Genomic DNA, 15195 nt, shown 5'->3' on the forward strand with positions numbered 1-15195 from the left:
CAGGATGAGCTGCCATTATCCAATCACACGTCTGCTTACCTGCATCTTTTCTCTTTTTTCTAACCTGAGCACCTGATGGCTTTGAACTTTTGTTGTCCATCTTCCATTGGTTTGAATTTTGCGCTCCAGTACAAACACAAATCCCCCAACCCGAGGATCAGCACAATTAACCTAACAGACCTACACCTTAGTTCACAGATTCACTTTGTCTAAGGTTGATTTCTGGGATTTCACACAACCCAGGATTCAGATCGTGAATCCATGATGGGCTTGGATTTACATCATTATAAATGAAATGTGCTCTACTTGGAAGCAGCCGGCCCCGCCCCTTTTGACGGGTTGTGTGAGACTTTAAATCATCAAACTGTAAATTATAAATTTAAATTGTTATTGATCCTTTACCCCGAGTCCTAAAGTGTAGATTTATTTTCTTACTCTTCTTATATTTATTGTTTGTTTACTTGCACCGCTGTAACTGCAGCCTCGTCATCTCGTCTCTCTATATGCTGGACTGTCTGTAGCGGAGATGACAATAAAGTTTACTTTGACTTCAGCAGCGCGCAGGCGCTTTATAGAATGTAGAAAAAACATGGGTGCAGATTATAAGTCTGTATCATAATATCTGTTTGTTGTTTTTATTTTGTTTTGCGAGTTGGTTATTAGATGCCGCTCCAGCCAGCCAGAGACTCCCCGCCGCCCCGCCCTCTCCTCCCTGTGCCGCCAGCAGCAGGCGCACCTCGCAAACGGAGGGCGCCCTTACTCCCAGCAAATGGCTGATAGAAAACCGATCGGTGCCTACGAATTTCCCAATATGCGCTGGCATGACGTCGGGGAAGCATGGGTACGACCGATTATTTTATTTTTTTCTTGCCCGTGATGCCCCCCCCACCACGATGCATTCTATTGGTTTGCACACTTACACACACCCAGCTGTGGTTTCCTGTTTTGCTGGACTCTGGAGAGCCCCGCCTTTAACGCTCTTCTCTCACAGAGAGCAACAGAAAACTTGGAAAAACTCCAGATTGACTGAACTCAGTTCAAAGTTACCTTGACACCTTTAGATGTGAGACGTAGTGATGGTCCGCTTGAAGCTGACGCTCCGGTGCGTGTGTCAGAAAGATCAACGCGCTGCTTCAGAAGCACCGTGTCGAGGCTTGATTCGTTTGGCCAGAGTCACGTGATCAGTGACGTCTGAAGCTTCGTTTAGAACGTACCTTTTTTAAATCGAACTTTATTGAAACACAATGAGTATACAACATACAAACAGATGAAGTTTACAAAAGAACAGAACATGAACATACAGAACCAGGAGTAAAAAAATGATGATATGAGTAGGCGAAAAAATTCAACATATAAATATTGTTCTGAGAGGCTTTTTGTTGGTTGAGTCTGAAATTGATTGTATGTACAATTCATATCCTTATAAAAAGGCAGAAATATGGTGTTTTATTAATAAACTTACATTTATGGATATAAAATAGCTAAAAGTATTAACAAATATTTTATAAAAAACATTTATCATTCTTCCTGGGGAACTTAAAGAAACAGAATAAAACATTTTCCATCGTAAAGAAAACTCCCTTAAAATATGGACAATAACAAAACTGCTAAATTCTTCCAGAATCTCTGTGTAGAGGAACCAAAAGAGATGTGCCACAGTTTCTGGATGATCCCCACAGAAAGTTCAATTAGTATTTATGTCTCTTTTAAATGTTACCATATAGTGACTGGCTGGGTCACATTTATGAAGAATTTTATATGAGATTTCCTTCACCTTGTTCACAATTAGATATTTATGGGATCATCCAGACTGTCTTCCAGGTGATATCTGGAACATGTCGGTTCCAGTAAGATATTCTATATATGGGAGAGACATGATATCTTCTTGGAATAAACTACGTATTCTCTTATTGCTGTTACTAAGTTCCTGTGAAAAGCAGATTTTTCCCACTGCTGACTCAGCTGGATCAGGGAGAGTGACTGAGGCAGATATTGAGCTGTCAGTGTTTTTATATAACATTAAAGTCCCTGAGGGTATGGCACCAAGCACCATTGAGAATTCCCCAACACTGACGGGAAAATTATATAGTGTAAGGAATTCATTGTAAGTAAGTAGTACTCCCTCGTTAAATTTTAAAACTTAGTAGCGGCCGCCATTGTTGGCAGCTGAAATTTGGCTGGGCCGCGCTATGAATTCTGGGATATGGTGGGCCACGAAGGACACACCCGACCCATCCTTCAAACTCGGGGGAATGAAGGACGCATTTGAAGGAGTCGAGGAATCGGGACAGCCTTCGTCGCCTGGCTGTGACGTCATCGGCCTTCAGATGCGGCCTCCGGAGGATGCAGCCGACGTTTTGGGACACAGCTTGTGTGTCTTTGTTGGTCATGTGACCTCCCAGGGACTACACATGGAAACGAGCAGTTTAGCTCAAATCTGGCAGGTTTCCATCGTCTGTTTTTGTCCTGATGTCCATGAACATGAACACTGTCCCTGTCAAACACGTCCAGATAATCTGATCCAGTGTTGTTCTTCTTCTGTGGTGTTTGTGATGGAGCAGCAGCTGCTGATCCTGATGTCCTCCACCAAGGGGGCAGCAAATTCAGCTGACTGTCATCATTTATTAAAAAGATGTAACAATGTGACATAATGCAATATAATAGTGTCAGTTACACATTGTGGGTTGCACTGTGGCCAGAATGGACATTACCTCCTGCCTAATGGAAGCTGTCAGCCATCCTGCAACCATGAATTAGATAAGCAGAAGTGAAGGGATTGTTAACAACAATTTAATAATAAAATGTAATGTGATAGTTGCACTTTATTGGCTACCCACAATCGTATGAATAATAACCATGAATGCACTGCATGCTCATAGCAAGTTCTTTAGGTTTAAAGTGAGATCCTGCTTTAAAGGGCGCTTCATCTGCTGGGAATGACATGTTTCTTCTAGTATGTAAGGCTCAGCCCATCTTACTGGGACTTACTTTTGTAGATCCACATGCTCTAAACCTGGTGCTCCATGATTGGTGCAGAAGCTTTAAGCTACTATTAACAAATAATGACCATGGACTTAGTTGTTACTACAATAACTTATCATTGAGCAACTTTTAATTTTACTTGTAAAACTATGCAAGTAGAATTGAATGGGGCACAGTGAGCTGAGCACAGGCCCACTCTGTGACACTCAGAGGTTTGTGGATATCATACTGAGAGTATTGGACACAGTGCAGCCAGCTTGCAGCCACTTTCCCACCACTTTAGCACAATGTTTACATGAGACTCAGCCACACTAATGTTCCTGGGCAGACATGTGGTGCAGCATGGCTGATGGCACTGTACCTGCAGCTGTCATGGACAAGAACCACTCAATACCTCACCCAAGCCAAGCCTGTGCTGATGTTGTGATGTGAGACCGAGACACTAACCCAGGATCAGGATATGATGTTGTGAGAGTTTCACTAAGAATTAGCTCTGATTACAAGATTTCAATCTATCGTAACTCTAATTTGTATTTACTTCAGTTTGTTCATCTTGGAGCTGTGTGCAGCTGAGGACAGTCTTATTATTACCAGGTGAGGATATGTAACAGCCACAGTCTGTAGATATGATGTCACCATGGAGTGGTGATGTCACTGGAGCTGCCAATATGTGCTCCAGCCAAAGCTACACCAGAGGGTTGTGCTGTGTAATAGGTTGGTGCAGGTGGTGTTATCTACATTTGAACATTAGGCAACAGTCTCATGAAGACACTTTCTATTGTTCACTAAAGACCAACAATAACAGAGACAAAGGAAGAGCAGCAGAACTAGTGCTAACAATTAGCACTGCTAGCCTGCCCACCAACACCAGCTAATGTTCTAAAAACGATGATCAATGATTTTGCTGTAACGGCTCCAGCTGTCTGTGTCAGGGACACGTTGGAGATGAAGTGAGTGATCCAGTGACAAAGGTTTGGAAACCTGCAGTCAGCTGAGACTAAAGGAGTCACCTGACCGAGAGACCAAATGTTTCACTGAGAACGTCCAGATGAACAGAATCAACCTTTGGGATAATCTGTTCCACACATCCATGTTTCACTTACTGCATTATATTTCCTCATTGCTGTGCACACAGGCCTGTGGCTTATAACCAACTCCAAGTTCAGACTCAGAGGCTGCTGAAGCTGTTTTCTGGAACAGAGACGTGTTGGATATAAAACCAACTCTTCTTTATGTGTCAGCACTGAGGAAAGGAGCAGCTTCGTTTCTAAGTGTATGAAGGACTGTAGCAGTGTGTGTGTGAGCTTTATTTCACAGACAGAACCATGTCAAAAACACAACTTCAGGTAAAAACAATACAAAATCAAAGAGTCTGATCAGAAGGATTAAACAGAGGAGTGTGGGACTGTTTTTAACAGACAGCAGGTTAAGCCAGGCTGGAGGAGTAAACTGAGCCTCGGTGTGAGCAGCAGTGTGTTTGACAGGAAGCTGAGATAAACAGTCTGGAGCCCATTTAGTGCTTCATATGAAAGTGTGAGGATTTGAAAGCAAATCTAAAATCAAGCAGGAGTCAGTGTGAGAATGATTTGTGCTTTTCCTCAGTCAGATGCTGGGAGTTTCAGTTCATCCATGTTCAGCGTGCTGTGCTTTGTGTAACAGGAGAATATGACAGTATAAATCAAGTCTTCATGTCACTGAAAGCCTCCACAGTCTGCTATGGAGGTGCATCAGTTTGGATTTACAAGAAGAACATTTCTTAAACCTGCCACAAGATGGCGCTCCAACAGAAGGGATGTCCACAGTGTAACACAGACACACACATACTGTGTGAATGTGTGAGTGAATGGGCTTTCAACACAAGGCTTCTGCTGCTACCTTTAATGACATAATTAGCTAACAAGAACAAACTGTTAATTACCACCAAAGAACGGCTCCAGATTTTAGCTGCTGACCATTTTGTGAAACGTTGATTACATCAGCTTATTGTTGATTTTTCAACCTTAATATCAGCTGCTTTAAAGGAGCCTCGTTCTCTCGCAGTAACACTTTTCTTCACTAGATGCAGTGCAGGCACAGTCTGTGTTTCTAAACTACACACTAATGTTCATTGTTGTGCAGCTAAATCCTCCCTCTGGATGGGAAGAATCCCTGTCAGGCTTCAAACACCTGGCTTGGTGTTCTGGAGCTAATGTGTCACCTGTGAGGACTCTGAGATGAACACACAGCAGACACTTCAGTTCTCCGTCTGTGTGTCCTCAGTTTCCCAGCATGCCTTGGCTGTGGTGGTGGAGGTGAATGAGGGGGAACATGCTGCTCTGTCAGCACTCAGGTTTCATACCTGGTGATCTCAGAGGACAAAGCGGCGTTACAGCAGCGCACGTTGATGAGACCTGATGCTCTGAACAGTTCAGACTTCAGCCTCACTCTGAGAAAACAAACGACTGACTGTCAGCAGCAACTACACCTGCTCCATCAGTGACGGAGAGAAGAACTGAGACTGAGAGACATACAGCTGCAGGTCAAAGGTCAGAAACGCCCGCTCTTTGTACGGGTCAGGAGTTAGTACTGCAGAGGTCAGAGGTCAGCTTGCTGACAAACCATTTGAAACAGTTTGGAGCTAAAAGCACAACAGCAGAGGAAAGAAGAGACACTGCAGAGATGATGCAAAATATTGTGTTTTGTTCTCAGCTGTCAAAAAGTGTAACACACGTGTTCCAGCACAGCCTTTGTGTACTTTCACTTCTCCATACTGTCCATTGGAAATCCTGTTTGTTACTTTTTGATTTCAGTCCATGTGTCCAAAGCAAACTTCTGTCCCACACTTTCTCTGCTGACTCTTCACCGATGCTCAGATGATCTCAGATGATTTCACCAGAACTCATCAAAATTCGGGCTCCACAGAAACCCAGACGTCACTAAACAAGCGTAACAAGCAAAGTGAAAACTGGTCGTTCAGCTTTATTGACCAAAGATAAGCTCACATGTCACCTCATGACACAGACACTTATTTCCACAGCATGCACGAGGACTGACAATAAGTGTCTATAAAGCCACTTCTATCTGCCACACCTGTGCTTCTGTCATGGTTGCTCTCCTCTCACTCTGTCATTTATCCACAGTCTGCCTCCCTCTGCTCCGTCAGCTGACGTCCTCTCTACACCACCTGCTGTGTTTTATCCTGCAAAAACACATTTAAGAAGCGTTGCACCGAGTAACGGGAGGAACTGCTATAAAATCCATTTAAAGGAGGTGGTGCTGAGTGCTGTGACTGGGGTCCCACCACTGACATCACGGGTGGAGGACATGTTGGAAAACTGCTACAAAGTGCTGTGCAGCCAGCAGAGCTTACAGTCTGTCCTGTGTGTCATACAGGCTCTCACACTTAGTGTTTCTGTGACACATTGAAGAGAAGTTTGTGTTGTTCACAGTTGTGCTTGTACTGAGTGACAGCTGACATGACCTAACAGGAATAATGTGTCTGTGCTGAATGAGAAGTAACACACAATGAAGTCTTGATGCATCTCAATCATCCAGGAAAGTGAGTCTGTTGCTTCTGTTCATCTGGACGCAGCGTTTTGTGGGAGAAACGTGTCGTCATCATCAGGTGACGTCTTCAGTCTCAGCTGCAGGTTTCAGTCTTACAAACAGGACATTTGCATAAAGACTGAAAGCAGCTGCAGGAACGATGGGCTGGGAGCTCCGTTCCTTCATCTTAATTATGCAGATTCTCAGGACCATTGATCAACAACCACTGATCCATGTCCATGAGTCCCATTCACAGAGATGTGGGAATGGCTGCAGTCACAGCATGTAAGATGGAAATAAATGAGAAGTATTTAGCTGAAGTGGATTTGATTTATGTTACTTCTTTTTTAACTTGTAGTTCTACATTGGAAGATTATTGTGATATTGGAATATAAAAATACATTTATATTCTATTATTTTCTCAAAATAAGCGTCACACTCGTGGAAGCCGGTGTAGCCGCCGAAACGCCTGCATTTATGGAGACTTTCAGCCCCAGGTAGGCCAGTTATGGATCTTGGGATCCACATTATGTCAGCAGCTGTTCTCCACCGTGAACTGTGTTCAAACAAACACGCTCACGCCTCACAGACGACAGCTTACAGTCCTGTAGAGATAAAGTGACTTCGTACAGCCCCGTCTTCAGTCTTGTGGAGATGATCTCGACGCTTTGGTGGATGTTACTAGCTCCTGTGCAGTATTTTGTAAAGACATGATTATACCCCGTAAGCGCGTTAAAATTTACGCTAACAATAAGCCATGGGTCACTAAAAGTGTCAAATCCTGTTTAAGGAAAAAGAGACAGGCCTTTAAAGAGGGGCTGTTACCGATTTTCAGACAGCTACCAAGGAAATGAAAATCGAGATGTTGAAAGCAAAACAGACAAAAACCTTCTTGAAAGCAAATTTGCTGCAAAAACTTTTGGGTCTGCCTGGACTTGTATGAAAACCATAGCAGGGTTTCAAAATCCCCAGAGCAGCAGTCAGGTCATTTTAGATGTTTTAATTCAGACAGAGATTTTCAAACGCTTTAAACATGTTTTATGCTCGTTTTAGTTCTTCTGATTTCAGCGAGGATATTTGGGAAGTGAAACAGAAACTGAGAGATACTCAGCACTTTATCATTGAACTCAGCGATGTTAAAAAGGCCTTTCATACAGTCAATGTGAACAAGAGCCAGGTCCTGATAATATTAGTGGCCGCCTAATTAAATCTTGTGCTGATGAACTCAGTCCTATATTTCAGGTTATTTTTAACAAATCCTTGCAAACACAACATGTGCCCTCTCTTTGCAAAGAAGCAGTCGTGGTTCCTGTCCCTAAATCTAAACGACTTCAGGCCTGTTGCCTCACTTCAGTTGTCATGAAAGTCTTTGAAAAAATCATCAGAAATGTGATTATGAAGAGACTGAAGGTCAGCTGGATCCAATGCAGTTTGCATACAGGCCCAACAGAGGAGTGGAGGACGCACTTTTGACTTTACTAAATCTGATTCTTAAACATGTAGAGAGTAAAGGGACTTTTGCAAGACTTCTTTTCATTGATTTTTCTTCGGCTTTTAATACAACACAGCCCCATATTTTAATTAAGAGACTTTTAGAACAGTTTGAAATCAGGAAAAACCTGCTGGGCTGGATTTTAGATTTTCTAACTGACAGGTCACAAAGAGTGAGAATAAATGGGGTTCTGTCTGACCCAGTGTTCTCCTCCACAGGTTCTCCTCAAGGCTGCGTCCTATCGCCCTTATTATTCACTCTCTATACAAACATGTGTCAGGGCAGACATGAAAACAGGGTCATTATTAAATATGCAGATGACTCTGTTATTGTCAGCTTACTGAAAGAGGGTGAAACTAACCACGGCCCAGTCATTGATGACTTTGTTCAGTGGTGGGAGGAGTCTTATCTCCAGCTGAACATATCTAAAACAAAAGACATGGTTGTTGATTTTAGGAAACAACAAAATGAACACGGAGTCACTTTAATTAAAGGTCAGAAAATAGAACAAGTACAATCATATAAATATCTTGGGACCATAATCAATGAAAAACTGAACTTTGATCAAAATTGCAAATCAGTTTGTAAAAAGGGTCACCAGCACCTTTATTGCCTTAGGAAACTTGTTCATTTCCACATTGACCAAAAAATGTTAACTTTGTTTTATCGTTCTTTTATTGAGTCTGTTTTATCCTTTTGTTTGGTGGCATGGTTCGGTCAGACCTCTGTCACAGAGAAAAACTCTCTGAATCAGATAGTGAGATGGTCCAGTCGTCTGATAGGTGAGCCACAGTCTTGTTTAGCCTCCCTGTACTCTGAGCAGGTACAGAGGATGGCTTTATCAATCCTTAAAAATGGTTCCCATCCTCTAAGGGGTGAATTTCAGCTTCTTCCCTCAGGACGGAGGTTTCTATTTCCGAGATGCAGGACAAAGCGTTATAAAAACAGCTTTGTCCCCGTTGCTGTCACTGAATTAAATAAGAACTGTTTTTGATTCGAAATATTAAAGTATGTGTCACAGTGAGCTTTATATATTTACTAGGTATGTGTGTTTTTAAAGGGATGTCAAATGCTGTCATTTTCCTGTAAAGCAAATTTACCTTGCCTTTGGGTATAAATAAAGTTACCTTACCTGCAGACGCTGTGCGCAGAGGTTCAGGAGCAGAAGTCCCGTTGTAAACATATCACGGCAGACCCGACGATGTTTGCATGAACGCGCTTTTTTTAAAAGTCAGGTCAAGGCTCCAAAAGCCCAAAGGCGATATAACAGTTTGTGTTTGCTACATGGATCATTGTAGTTCAGCTGTTTGAGTGAGTTAGTGTTTGTGTGTCTCTCTGTGTGTGTGACTTCCAACTGTTTCTAACAGCATCCTTAGTCATAAAATGGTGATCTACCCCACACCCAATATATGGTTCACTTCCTGTATTGGTTCAGCGTGCACAACACAGTGAAGCCACTAAAGGGCAGGAAGCTGACCACACAAGAAACAGAATCTTCACAGAGATGTGTCGACAATAATCCTCCCCCAGCACAGAGTGGCTGGAGAGGTGGTCAGGATCAAAGGAATGTCTTGATCCTACAGATTGAACTAAGACCTGTAAAATTTAAGAAACACATTGATAACATCCAACAATTAGACTCAACAGGGGCCATTAGGAAAGCCACAATGTTCATAGAGGGGCCATGCAGCTCACACTTGACTGTGACTCCTGACCAGGGCTGGACTGGGACAAAAAATGGTCGCGGGCATTTTGACTGGAGACCGGCCCACCAGGTATTATATGTAATACTCTGATAAATATCAGTGGCATTTATTTTGTGTTTTTCATGAGAATAAGTCGAAGAGAAAATAACATTTTGAGGTTAAGAGTGGTATAAATATGTGATATAAATGTTTGTATTAAATTGCATAAATAGTGTGTGGAAAAATCAGTTACGTTAAAAAAAACATAATTTCATGGAATGTGAATGTCTGTTAAAAGAGAAGAGGTGTAATTTGTTTGTATGCTACGTCACGAGAGGTCATGACTTGCAGATGACTTCCGGGGGAAAAGAAGTCGAGAGGAAGGACGGAGAAAGAGAGGGAAAAAGGAGGATTACTAAAATGGCATAGACGAAGCACGGGCTTCGGGACTGCTTATGTCACCAAAGTTGTTCGGCAACAACGCATTACCCGCCTGCGGACTTCCCGGTAATCATTCGGAGTGTTTGAGCTGGGCTTCCCGTACCTTTTGTGCTGGAGAAAGCACGGGGCACGTTTGGCTACGTTGGCTAGCTGGAGCTAGGCTAACGCCACGGTCCTGGCTAACGGAGATTCCGCCGGAGCGGAGAGACGGAGTTTTGAGAGTTGTCTCGGGAGAGAGTCGCTAACCGTGGATGATTCGCTGCTATCTAAGGAACCGGAGATTCGTTGCTCGCTGCCGCGAGTGGAGACGGTTGCTACCACAAAGAGCGAGTTATTCATCGGAGGAGGTCGAGACGTCACGGATACACGGAGGTATTGTTGTTATTATTAAGAGCTCCAACTAAAGCGCGCCAACAACAAAAATAAACTAAGAGTGCACTCTGGGGAAAGAATAACATTGGACAGGTTAAGGGCAAAAATACTAAAATCTATCCCCGGGGTTTATTGTATGTTTTGTATATGTGTTTTTTTCATGAAGGAAAAAGGGTTGGATGTGAATTTCCTGCAATTTATTAACTCTTTAAGACCTACCATAGAACCAAGTCCGCCAGAGCTTATATTATATTTTTACATGCTGTGGAGCCATTTCTGGGAGCATTTCAAGTTGCTATACATCAATACAACCATAATATACCAAACTTTAATAATATGTCTGCATTAGGTGCATAGTAATTACATAAATTGCAAAAAAAGTGCAATAAACTACAAAAAAATTGAAAATCGTTTTTGTTTTTTTTAACATATATTTCTAGTTAGAGAAATTTAAGAGGCTTATCCCTCAAAACTGTAAATACAAAAAAGTTGCACAAACTAGTTTCCCACCACAGGAAATTTATTTTAAGTGTCTTCATAGTTTTATTTTTGAAATACACCAATTTTTATATACTGCAGGAAAAACGAAAATAAATATTATAGTGCAAATTTGCAAAATAACAGCATATGCATCAAAATAAACTATTTCCAGCAGTGCAATATGAGTCCTAAGCATCCCAGAAACGACACAGAAAGTCATGAAGTCAAACATAACTTTTAAAAACACAAGTATAAGCTCATGAGGTCACGATGGTAAAAAAAACTAATTTCCGCAAAATGACGCCACTTCCGGTTTCGGGCAGGTCATGCGGTCATGTGATAGTTCGCGCTGATGGACGTAGGAAGTGTTACAAACATCGGATCGGCGAAGCGTGTTTCTGGAATATCATGTTTTTGTTGCTGCAAGTGATTTTTATGCAGTTTTTGCAAAGCTATATGTGGAAGGAAACTGTGACCTAGGACAAGCATAAGATGTAAGTACAACTCCTCCAGTTTCATATGCAAAAAAAATGATTGCACTAGCTTATGTGGTTGCAGAGCTACCGGGATTTAAAAATAGTTACGCAAAACAGAGCGTGCCCGCTCCGATCGGCTGTAAAGGGTTAATACATTTTCTAACCCTGAGATCCTGTGTTGGGTTTATTGCATGGTGTCTTATCATTTGAGTATTCAGATGTATTAGCCTTAATCGGTTAAGTGTATTTCCTTAGCCTCCACTTGTCTGTGTAGACACGAGAATCATATGAACCCTAGACTGATATTTATTTTTCGAGATGTATCTTTTATCACAGAATGTTTAAGTAGAGTCAAGACTGCACCCGAAGGCATAAGGGGGGAGTCTTGTCACACGAGCCGGTGGTAAAAGTTTTACATATAGGAAAAACCATGAAGCCTTTGAATGAAAACAAACGCTGTTGTCACAGTGATGGACGCTGTCTTGTTGGTATACATGCATCAGTCTAATAAACTTAAACCTGCACCATCCTCCCTGTCCTGGTATTCTAAACAGGAAGTAGACTGTTGGTCGAGTTAACCTCCTGAACATCTACAACACACGGTGGAAACCTGACATTAAGACAGAGACTAGAGGTGAGACATGATCATTGCTGATTACTGATGACAGATTTAGATATGTTTTCATAAACCTTTCATTTGCCACATCAATAAACAGCACGGCAGGGCAAAATATGTTTTCTAACATGGCAACCTTTAAAAAGTGAAAGGAGACAGAAAGACAGCTGAGAAAGAATCAAACGGACTTTTTGATGCATTTTACACACAGTACTGGTGCAGAATCTAGAAAGTGTGGGAAACACTGGCATCATATGCAGTACTTACTTCTGAAGAAATTATGATGGGACCCTAAAAAATGACTATGTACAATAATGGATTTCTATACATTTTACATCAGATGAAAACGTTTGTTGTAAGATTCAGATAATTATTTATTAAAAGTGAGACATTTTAAATGAGAACAAGAAAGAAAAGTATTTCTTTGTGCCCCCCTCTCCCTGTTAATGCCCTACCTGCCCCCCTGGCAACACTTTGCTAGACCCGCCCCTGCACAGTTACCAGCTGTCAGCTACACAAAAAAGGATCCTGGTGTTATTTGTCTCTCAGAAACAGTTCATAACTTCAACTCATTTTTGTTTTGTCATGTTTTGTTCTTTACATTGTCTTTCTTCTATATAATTGTTAAACATTTAATAAATATGTCTACAAAAAGATTTTAAAAATCAGACATTTCACACAGACACCCAAATGATTTCTGACTGATGAAGGGGGCTGAAGGTGCCCTGCTCTTGCCCAGCTTCTGCTGCTCTCTCCCTGCTCACTGTCAGCAGCTGGCAGCCTCGGTCCTGCCTGAGACTCTTCATCTATCAGTGCCAAAGAATATGGGAAATAGCAACGCACAACATGCACATTACAAAACAAGCACATGAATCAGCATTACATTCATTAGTGAAGTGCTGACGTTCGTTCCTAAACTTTGGGCCTTAATTAACATCACTGTGAACTAATGTTTGCTTTGCTTCTTAACCAGTGAAGCAGCGAGGGGCTTTCTGAGGTTCCTGCTCGTAAATGCCCAAAATGAGTCGAGTATTTCTCTGCAACTACAAACTCTGTTTTCATCAGAGGTGTAAATATTACAGCACTGTGTCAGAGTCACTGAGGCTGGAACACAGAAAAAGGAAGTAGATGTATTTATTTTTAGACTTTATTGCCTGGAACCACTTTAAAAATACGCTTTGGGTCACAATTAACTGCAGAAACCAGGAATCCACATATGAACATTATCTGTGCAAAGATTTATGCTCACGTCACACGAGCTGATAAGGAGAAGCCAAACCTGGAAGCCACGACTTTGTTGAGGGTGTTTTTTGCAAACTTCTCTCCACAAATTCACATTTTCAAACTGCTTCAACATCTCACTCTGTGTATTCGTGTGTCTCTGAGCTTCGGTGCAGGATCATCATTAAAATGGTGGAAAAATGAGCATGATTGCAATGACCACGGCACAATGGATCAAGTTACAAAAATTAAGCGATACTGATCAACGCACCACAACGATTATGTCACACGACACAGGATGTGATGTCACAACTGGTGCGAGACTTGCTGGCCTGCTCCTATGAGGGTTGTTTTCCGGGGATGGCTTGTTCCTCTTAGTTGCGCGGTCGGGGTTCCCCCAGGTGTCGGGTGGTTCTTGGGGTCCAGGGTCCTGTCTTTGGCTTTCTCTGAAGTGGCCGGCCTCTGCAGTGGTTGGCTGGCCACTGCTTCTGGACCGCTAGTACTCCTTCCCCTGGCTGTGGGAGCTCCATCTGTGGCAGCAAGACCAAGGGCGGATCTAGAGAAATTTTCTTGGTCGACATGGTGCATTTTTTCCACCGATAGGAAACGTGGATTTTTTCCTTTCTTTACTGTTTTCGCGCTGTCCTTAGAAAACGCTTAAAACACACACAAACGTGATGACAGTGTTTAGAACAAAGCGTGGCTGATATATATGATCATAACTCTGGATTTACTGGCCTGTAATTAAAATTTAAAAACTTTGAAGTCCGAACTTTCAATGTGGCTGAAACAGAGACTCAGCGTTGCTGCAGCTTGTTGCTATGGCAGCTTACATCAGTCATGTGATTTGGAGGTGCAGCGTGTCCGTGGACCACAGAGGGTTAATAACACTCACTTTCCTCCATTTCCACAGTGTAACATCCACCCACCTGTGTAAAATCCGAAATTCCCATGGTGTTGTTCAGAATGTGCTCTGGCACGATCATAAGCATCGCTTGCTGCTGAAAACAAGAAAAAAGCCGGTCCTGCTATGGGCTGAACCATTTGTTACTGATGCAGGGGGGGACACTATGGAATATACTCAGTTTTAGCATTTATATTCACTGTTGACTGTAACTACGCTCAAACTGTTAATGCGATCTTATTTTAATAAACAACACTGTCATATGCAAAACTGGGGTGGCACTTGGGGTGGCAAGAGATCATTTTAGGGTGGCACTTGCCACCCCACACTCAGAAAAATAAAGGTGCCAACTGGAACCAAAAGTGGTTCTTTAGACTGATGCCATAGAAGAACCTTTTTTGGTGCCACAAAGAACCTTTCAAACAATGGTTCTTTGAAGAACCATTTCTTTCAGTGGTTCATTGAAGAACCTTTAAAGGCAGGCACGTGCAGAGGGGGGGGGGGGCTAGAGGGGCTTGAGCACCCGCCCCTTTCCTGATGGGTGCCCAAGGTGCCCTTTTGTTGAGGCAACTTTAAAAAAAAAAAAAAAAAAATTATTATTATTTTTTAATGTGTGTGTGCGTGCGGAGTCCTGTCTGTGCCCCTCAACAATAATATTTAACTATTAATCACAGTTTTGCTAAATAAAAGGATCTGGCTTGCATCAGTCACATGATCACATTTAACCAATGATTGCCCTTGACGGCAGAACGCTGTTGTGCCAAAGTAGTTACCCCCGTCAAAAATTGTTTCCCCATTCACGGGAGCGCGCAAAGTAGGAGGAGCCGCTTGCCCAGCTCCGTTCTGTACGCTACTTGTCACTGATCTGCAGTCGACGCGATAAAGAGTAAAAGCTGGAAAACAGCAGACTCGATGAATTTAATATTAGTTTCGTGACATTGTAATGTGCCGTGTGGAAGACAGTTTACCTTATACTGTACACTTAAATAACCTGCTGGGAA

General features: G+C 42.3%; 1 protein-coding gene across 2 annotated transcripts in view; it reads left to right on the top strand.

The window, feature by feature from the left end:
- Positions 1–9645: 9645 nt before the first annotated feature.
- LOC308398522 (uncharacterized protein) overlaps positions 9646–15195 on the top strand; it is a 33851-nt gene continuing 28301 nt past the window's right edge. The window contains exons 1-2 of one of the 2 annotated variants that reach the window (XM_080885190.1): positions 9646–9774; positions 10036–10497. The gene's annotated coding sequence lies outside the window, so the exon portion shown is untranslated. Of the gene's footprint in view, positions 9775–10035; positions 10498–15195 lie in introns of those variants that run through there. The other variant, XM_080885192.1, reaches the window with a different exon arrangement.

This window comes from Rhamphochromis sp. 'chilingali' (assembly GCF_963969265.1).
Source record: "Rhamphochromis sp. 'chilingali' genome assembly, chromosome: 1".
Classification (NCBI taxonomy): domain Eukaryota; kingdom Metazoa; phylum Chordata; class Actinopteri; order Cichliformes; family Cichlidae; genus Rhamphochromis; species Rhamphochromis sp. 'chilingali'.